Here is a 9,250-nt window from a genome sequence, read left to right as displayed (position 1 = left end):
ATCCCACAGAGCTTCCTCAAGAGCTGCAAGATTGACATAAAATACCAAGAAATCTAAAATATAGAACAAGAACCTGCCTACCATCTCACTCTCCTTGTCAGCCATAAGCTTATGTAGGATGACAGTCTTTAATGTAAATGTAGCATTCTATTCATGAACCAGGAATACCATGATCAAGGCTATTGGTACCATTCAGACAGAGTGAATGTATATGTATAATGCATATGCGGCCTGCCTATCAGGCTGCTACCTGAATAGCTCATCAAGCTGGTAAGAAACCAACCATTATGGGGATGAGGCCCAAAGAAGACCATCCGGAGAATGACTACGCCCATAGCTTGAAGGGTGGATGATGGGTATGATCTGTGATGGTCCTGTGCAGAAGACAAACATGTTTGCAATGATAATGCATTAGAGATGAGCGAACACTAAAATGTTCGAGGTTCGAAATTCGATTCGAACAGCCGCTCAATGTTCGTGTGTTCGAACGGGTTTCGAACCCCATTATAGTCTATGGGGAACAGATACTCGTTAAGGGGGAAACCCAAATCCGTGTCTGGAGGGTCACCAAGTCCACTATGACACCCCAGGAAATGATGCCAACACCTCTGGAATGACACTGGGACAGCAGGGGAAGCATGTCTGGGGGCATCTAACACACCAAAGACCCTCTATTACCCCAACATCACAGCCTAACAACTACACACTTTACACACTCAATACCACCTCTCTGACAGTAGGAAAACACCTTGAAACATGTGTATTTGGCACTTGCAGTGAGGAGAGCTTGTCACCAGCAGTGAATTTGGCCCTTGTAGTAAGTTGAGGTTGGCACCAACATTTGTTTTGAAAATCAGGGTGGATTGAGCCTCTAACCAGCAGAGTTTGGGCAAATTCATGGTGGAGGGAGCCTCTAAAAACCCCAGTTTGGACCAATTCATGGTGGAGGGAGCCTCTAACCAGCCCAGTTTGGGCAAATTCATGGTGGAGGGAGCCTCTAAAAAACCCAGTTTGGACCAATTCATGGTGGAGGGAGCCTCTAACCAGCCCAGTTTGGGCAAATTCATGGTGGAGGGAGCCTCTAACCAGCCCAGTTTGGACCAATTAATGGTGGAGGGAGCCTCTAACCAGCCCAGTTTGGACCAATTAATGGTGGAGGGAGCCTCTAACCACCCCAGTTTGGACCAATTCATGGTGGAGGGAGCCTCTAAACAGCCCAGTTTGGGCAAATTCATGGTGGAGGGAGCCTCTAAAAAACCCAGTTTGGACCAATTCATGGTGGAGGGAGCCTCTAACCAGCCCAGTTTGGACCAATTAATGGTGGAGGGAGCCTCTAAACAGCCAAGTTTGGACCAATTCATGGTGGAGGGAGCCTCTAAAAACCCCAGTTTGGACCAATTCATGGTGGAGGGAGCCTCTAACCAGCCCAGTTTGGGCAAATTCATGGTGGAGGGAGCCTCTAAACAGCCCAGTTTGGGCAAATTCATGGTGGAGGGAGCCTCTAACCAGCCCAGTTTGGACCAATTAATGGTGGAGGGAGCCTCTAACCAGCCCAGTTTGGACCAATTAATGGTGGAGGGAGCCTCTAACCAGCCCAGTTTGGACCAATTAATGGTGGAGGGAGCCTCTAACCACCCCAGTTTGGACCAATTCATGGTGGAGGGAGCCTCTAACCAGCCCAGTTTGGACCAATTCATGGTGGAGGGAGCCTCTAAAAAACCCAGTTTGGACCAATTCATGGTGGAGGGAGCCTCTAAACAGCCCAGTTTGGGCAAATTCATGGTGGAGGGAGCCTCTAAAAAACCCAGTTTGGACCAATTCATGGTGGAGGGAGCCTCTAACCAGCCCAGTTTGGACCAATTAATGGTGGAGGGAGCCTCTAAACAGCCAAGTTTGGACCAATTCATGGTGGAGGGAGCCTCTAAAAACCCCAGTTTGGACCAATTCATGGTGGAGGGAGCCTCTAACCAGCCCAGTTTGGACCAATTAATGGTGGAGGGAGCCTCTAACCAGCCCAGTTTGGACCAATTAATGGTGGAGGGAGCCTCTAACCACCCCAGTTTGGACCAATTCATGGTGGAGGGAGCCTCTAAACAGCCAAGTTTGGACCAATTCATGGTGAAGGGAGCCTCTAAAAACCCGTTTGGACCAATTCATGGTGGAGGGAGCCTCTAACCAGCCCAGTTTGGGCAAATTCATGGTGGAGGGAGCCTCTAAACAGCCCAGTTTGGGCAAATTCATGGTGGAGGGAGCCTCTAACCAGCCCAGTTTGGACCAATTAATGGTGGAGGGAGCCTCTAACCAGCCCAGTTTGGACCAATTAATGGTGGAGGGAGCCTCTAACCACCCCAGTTTGGACCAATTCATGGTGGAGGGAGCCTCTAAACAGCCAAGTTTGGACCAATTCATGGTGGAGGGAGCCTCTAAAAACCCCAGTTTGGACCAATTCATGGTGGAGGGAGCCTCTAACCAGCCCAGTTTGGACCAATTAATGGTGGAGGGAGCCTCTAAACAGCCAAGTTTTGGGAAATTCATGGTGGAGGGAGCCTCTAACCAGCCCAGTTTGGACCAATTCATGGTGGAGGGAGCCTCTAAACAGCCCAGTTTGGGCAAATTCATGGTGGAGGGAGCCTCTAAAAAACCCAGTTTGGACCAATTCATGGTGGAGGGAGCCTCTAACCACCCCAGTTTGGACCAATTCATGGTGGAGGGAGCCTCTAACCAGCCCAGTTTGGACCAATTCATGGTGGAGGGAGCCTCTAAAAAACCAAGTTTGGACCAATTCATGGTGGAGGGAGCCTCTAAACAGCCCAGTTTGGGCAAATTCATGGTGGAGGGAGCCTCTAACCAGCCCAGTTTGGACCAATTAATGGTGGAGGGAGCCTCTAACCAGCCCAGTTTGGACCAATTAATGGTGGAGGGAGCCTCTAACCAGCCCAGTTTGGACCAATTCATGGTGGAGGGAGCCTCTAAACAGCCCAGTTTGGGCAAATTCATGGTGGAAGGAGCCTCTAACCAGCAGAGTTGTGGGAAAGCAGGGTGGAGGGAGCCTCTAACCAGCAGAGTTGGTGGAAATCAGGGTGGAGGGAGCCTCTAACCAGCAGAGTTGGGGGAAATCATGTTGGAGGGAGCCTAGTATTAGCAGAATTGTGCAACGCTTATGGTGGATGAGTATGAGGATGCGGAGGAATTGGAGAGGTTGAGTACAGACATGGAGTTTCATGTTGGGGTGCTTTACACAGGTGGGCACAAAAATGAAGGCTCTATCCAGTGGTGGTTCATTTTTATCAAAGTGAGCCGGTCGGCACTCTCAGCTGACAGACGGGTGCGCTTGTCAGTGATGATGCCACCGGCTGCACTGAACACCCTCTCAGATAGGACGCTGGCGGCAGGACAGGACAGCACCTCCAAGGCATATAGGGCAAGTTCAAGCCACAGGTCCAACTTCGACACCCAATACGTGTAGGGCGCAGAGGGGTCAGAGAGGACAGGGCTGTGGTCGGAAAGGTATTCCCGCAACATGCGCCTATACTTCTCACGCCTGGTGACACTAGGACCCTCCGTGGCGGCACTTTGGCGAGGGGGTGCCATCAAGGTGTCCCAGACCTTAGACAGTGTGCCCCTCGTTTGTGTGGACTGGTGAGAACTTGGTTGCCTACTGGAGGAACTGCCCTCCCTGCCGCCAACGTCACATGCTGGAAACATCTCCATCATATTCTGCACCAATTGCCTGTGGCAAGCATTGATGCGATTGGCCCTCCCCTCTACCGGAATAAAAGACGAGATGTTGTTTTTATACCGGGGGTCAAGGATAGCAAAGATCCAGTACTGGTTGTCCTCCATGATTTTGACAATACGCTTGTCGGTTGTAAAGCACCCCAACATGAACTCAGCCATGTCTGCCACAGTGTTAGTTGGCATGACTCCTCTGGCCCCACCGGAAAGTTCAATCTCCATTTCCTCCTCATCCTCCATGTCTACCCATCCGCGCTGCAACAATGGGACGATTCGAAGTTGCCCGGAAGCCTCCTGTATCACCATCACATCATCGGACAACTCTTCTTCCTCCTCCTCCTCCTCCTCCTCCTCCATTAAACGCAGTGAAGCGGACAGATGTGTGGACCTACTCTCCAGCTGTGACGGATCGGATGCTATCCCTAACTCCTCTGTGTGATCTGAGTTATCCCTGATGTCAATCAGGGATTCTCTCAGAACACACAAGAGCGGGATTGTAAGGCTCACCATCGCATCCTCAGAGCTCACCCTCCTTGTGGACTCCTCAAAGACCCGTAGGATGTCACAAAGGTCTCTCATCCATGGCCACTCATGGATGTGAAACTGAGGCAGCTGACTTTGTGGCACCCTAGGGTTTTGTAGCTGGTATTCCATCAAAGGTCTCTGCTGCTCAACCACTCTATTCAACATCTGAAACGTTGAGTTCCAGCGTGTGGGGACGTCACACAAAAGCCGGTGTTGTGGCACATGCAGGCGTTGCTGGAGAGATTTTAAGCTAGCAGCGGCTACTGTCGACTTGCGAAAGTGGGCACACATGCGCCGCACTTTCACCAGTAGCTCTGGAACATTGGGGTAGCTCTTTAGGAAACGTTGCACCACTAGGTTGAAGACGTGGGCCAGGCATGGAACATGTTGGAGTCCGGCAAGCTCCAGAGCTGCTACCAGGTTCCGGCCGTTATCACAAACGACCATGCCTGGGCCCAGGTGCAGCGGCTCAAACCATATTGCCGTCTCATCGAGGAGGGCATCCCTCACCTCGGAGGCAGTGTGCTGTCTGTCCCCCAAGCTGATCAGCTTCAGCACAGCCTGCTGACGTCTACCAACGCCAGTGCTGCAACGTTTCCAACTCGTAGCTGGGGTCAATCTAACAGCGGAGGAGGAGGCGGTGGCGGAGGAGGAGGCGGTGGCGGAGGAGGAGGCGGTAGAGGAGGAGGAGGAGGGGGGTGTTCTTCTCGTGTCCCTGCCAGGAATGTTAGGCGGGGAGACGAGGTACACCGGGCCAGTTTGGGAAGCAGTCCCAGCCTCAACTACATTCACCCAGTGTGCCGTCAGTGAAATGTAGCGTCCCTGTCCGCATGCACTTGTCCACGCGTCGGTGGTCAAGTGGACCTTTGTGCAAAGCGCGGAACTAAGGGCCCGCCTGATGTTGAGTGACACGTGCTGGTGCAAGGCGGGGACGGCACACCGGGAGAAGTAGTGACGGCTAGGGACGGCATAGCGAGGTGCCGCAGTTGCCATCAGGTCCAGGAAGGCGGGAGTTTCAACAAGCCGGAACGCCAACATCTCCTGGGCCAGCAGTTTAGCGATGTTGGCGTTCAAGGCTTGCGCGTGTGGGTGGTTAGCAGTGTATTTCTGCCGCCGCTCCAATGTCTGAGAGATGGTGGGTTGTTGTAAAGAAACGCCTGATGGTGCCTTTGATGGTGCAGGAGAAGGAGATAAGACAGGACCAGGGGAGGATGAGGTAGAAGTCAACAAAGTGGCGGAGGCAGATGAAGTGGTGTCCTGGCTCGTCCTCTGGAGTGCATCGCCAGCACAGTCAGCAGTGGCAGTGGCAGAGGCAGTGGCAGAGGCAGTGGCAGTGGCGTGAACGGCAGGCGGCCTTTGTCCTGCCGTTGCTGCCTGCCACTGATTCCAGTGCTTGGATTCCAAATGACGGCGCATTGAAGTGGTGGACAGGTTGCTCTTCTCAGAGCCCCTAATCAATTTCGAGAGGCAAATTGTGCAGACAACACTATATCTGTCCTCGGCGCATTCCTTGAAAAAACTCCACACCTTCGAGAAACGTGCCCTCGAGGTGGGAGTTTTTCGGGGCTGGGTACGAACTGGAACATCTTGGGAGATTCCGGGTGTGGCCTGGCTTCGCCTAAGCTGCTGACCTCTGCCTCTGCCTCTAGCTACCCTTTTTGGTGCTGCACCTGCCTCAACATCCACACTACTTTCCCCGCTTGACATCCCCCCTGTCCAGGTCGGGTCAGTGTCCTCATCATCCACCACTTCCTCTTCCAACTCCTGTCTCATCTCCTCCTCCCGCACAATGCGCCGGTCAACTGGATGCCCTGACGGCAACTGCGTCACATCATCGTCGATGAAGGTGGGTTGCTGGTCATCCACCACCAAATCGAACGGAGATGGAGGAGACTCTAGTGTTTGAGCATCTGGACACAGATGCTCCTCTGTTAGGTTCGTGGAATCGTGACGTGGAGAGGCAGGTTGAGGGACAATGAAAGGAGCGGAGAACAGCTCTGGGGAGCAGGGACAGTTTGGGTTATTGTTCTGTAAAGCTTCGGAATTTTGGGAGGAAGGAAGACAAGACTGTTGGGTAATAGGAGGAGAGGAGGCAGAGTCTGACTGGCTGCTGGACAATGTGCTGTAAGCGTTCTCTGACAGCCATTGCAAGACCTGTTCCTGGTTCTCGGGCCTACTAAGGTTTGTACCCTGCAGTTTAGTTAATGTGGCAAGCAACCCTGGCACTGTGGAGTGGCGCAATGCTTGCTGCCCCACAGGAGTAGGCACGGGACGCCCTGTGGCTTCACTGCTACCTTGCTCCCCAGAACCATTCCCCCGACCTCGCCCACGGCCTCGTCCACGTCCCTTTCCGGGAGCCTTGCGCATTTTGAATTCCTAGTTAGAAATTGGCACTGTATACCAGTAGTAAAAATTGTGGGTGCACGTAACCCCAATATATTCTTTGAATTCCCAGTCAGACACTGGCACTATATGGCAGTAGCAAGAAATGAGGGTATTTGTATTCCCAATATACTCTTTGAATTCCCAGTCAGACAATGGCACTGTATACCAGTAGTAAAAATTGTGGGTGCACGTAACCCCAATATATTCTTTGAATTACCAGTCAGAAACTGGCACTATATGGCAGTAGCAAGAAATGAGGGTATTTATAACCCCAATATATTCTTTGAATTCCCAGTCAGACAATGGCACTGTATACCAGTAGTAAAAATTGTGGGTGCACGTAACCCCAATATATTCTTTGAATTCCCAGTCAGAAACTGGCACTATATGGCAGTAGCAAGAAATGAGGGTATTTGTATTCCCAATATACTCTTTGAATTTCCAGTCAGACAATGGCACTGTATACCAGTAGTAAAAATTGTGGGTGCACGTAACCCCAATATATTCTTTGAATTACCAGTCAGAAACTGGCACTATATGGCAGTAGCAAGAAATGAGGGTATTTATAACCCCAATATATTCTTTGAATTCCCAGTCAGACAATGGCACTGTATACCAGTAGTAAAAATTGTGGGTGCACGTAACCCCAATATATTCTTTGAATTCCCAGTCAGAAACTGGCACTATATGGCAGTAGCAAGAAATGAGGGTATTTGTATTCCCAATATACTCTTTGAATTCCCAGTCAGACAATGGCACTGTATACCAGTAGTAAAAATTGTGGGTGCACGTAACCCCAATATATTCTTTGAATTACCAGTCAGAAACTGGCACTATATGGCAGTAGCAAGAAATGAGGGTATTTATAACCCCAATATATTCTTTGAATTCCCAGTCAGACAATGGCACTGTATACCAGTAGTAAAAATTGTGGGTGCACGTAACCCCAATATATTCTTTGAATTCCCAGTCAGAAACTGGCACTATATGGCAGTAGCAAGAAATGAGGGTATTTGTATTCCCAATATACTCTTTGAATTCCCAGTCAAACAATGGCACTGTATACCAGTAGTAAAAATTGTGGGTGCACGTAACCCCAATATATTCTTTGAATTACCAGTCAGAAACTGGCACTATATGGCAGTAGCAAGAAATGAGGGTATTTATAACCCCAATATATTCTTTGAATTCCCAGTCAGACAATGGCACTGTATACCAGTAGTAAAAATTGTGGGTGCACGTAACCCCAATATATTCTTTGAATTACCAGTCAGAAACTGGCACTATATGGCAGTAGCAAGAAATGAGGGTATTTGTATTCCCAATATACTCTTTGAATTCCCAGTCAGACAATGGCACTGTATACCAGTAGTAAAAATTGTGGGTGCACGTAACCCCAATATATTCTTTGAATTACCAGTCAGAAACTGGCACTATATGGCAGTAGCAAGAAATGAGGGTATTTATAACCCCAATATATTCTTTGAATTCCCAGTCAGACAATGGCACTGTATACCAGTAGTAAAAATTGTGGGTGCACGTAACCCCAATATATTCTTTGAATTCCCAGTCAGAAACTGGCACTATATGGCAGTAGCAAGAAATGAGGGTATTTGTATTCCCAATATACTCTTTGAATTCCCAGTCAAACAATGGCACTGTATACCAGTAGTAAAAATTGTGGGTGCACGTAACCCCAATATATTCTTTGAATTACCAGTCAGAAACTGGCACTATATGGCAGTAGCAAGAAATGAGGGTATTTATAACCCCAATATATTCTTTGAATTCCCAGTCAGACAATGGCACTGTATACCAGTAGTAAAAATTGTGGGTGCACGTAACCCCAATATATTCTTTGAATTACCAGTCAGAAACTGGCACTATATGGCAGTAGCAAGAAATGAGGGTATTTGTATTCCCAATATACTCTTTGAATTCCCAGTCAGACAATGGCACTGTATACCAGTAGTAAAAATTGTGGGTGCACGTAACCCCAATATATTCTTTGAATTACCAGTCAGAAACTGGCACTATATGGCAGTAGCAAGAAATGAGGGTATTTATAACCCCAATATATTCTTTGAATTCCCAGTCAGACAATGGCACTGTATACCAGTAGTAAAAATTGTGGGTGCACGTAACCCCAATATATTCTTTGAATTCCCAGTCAGAAACTGGCACTATATGGCAGTAGCAAGAAATGAGGGTATTTGTATTCCCAATATACTCTTTGAATTCCCAGTCAAACAATGGCACTGTATACCAGTAGTAAAAATTGTGGGTGCACGTAACCCCAATATATTCTTTGAATTACCAGTCAGAAACTGGCACTATATGGCAGTAGCAAGAAATGTGGGTATTTATAACCCCAATATATTCTTTGAATTCCCAGTCAGACAATGGCACTGTATACCAGTAGTAAAAATTGTGGGTGCACGTAACCCCAATATATTCTTTGAATTACCAGTCAGAAACTGGCACTATATGGCAGTAGCAAGAAATGAGGGTATTTGTATTCCCAATATACTCTTTGAATTCCCAGTCAGACAATGGCACTGTATACCAGTAGTAAAAATTGTGGGTGCACGTAACCCCAATATAT

Source organism: Leptodactylus fuscus, chromosome 7 (assembly GCF_031893055.1).
Source record: "Leptodactylus fuscus isolate aLepFus1 chromosome 7, aLepFus1.hap2, whole genome shotgun sequence".
Lineage (NCBI taxonomy): Eukaryota > Metazoa > Chordata > Amphibia > Anura > Leptodactylidae > Leptodactylus > Leptodactylus fuscus.
This window is presented reverse-complemented; position numbering follows the sequence as displayed.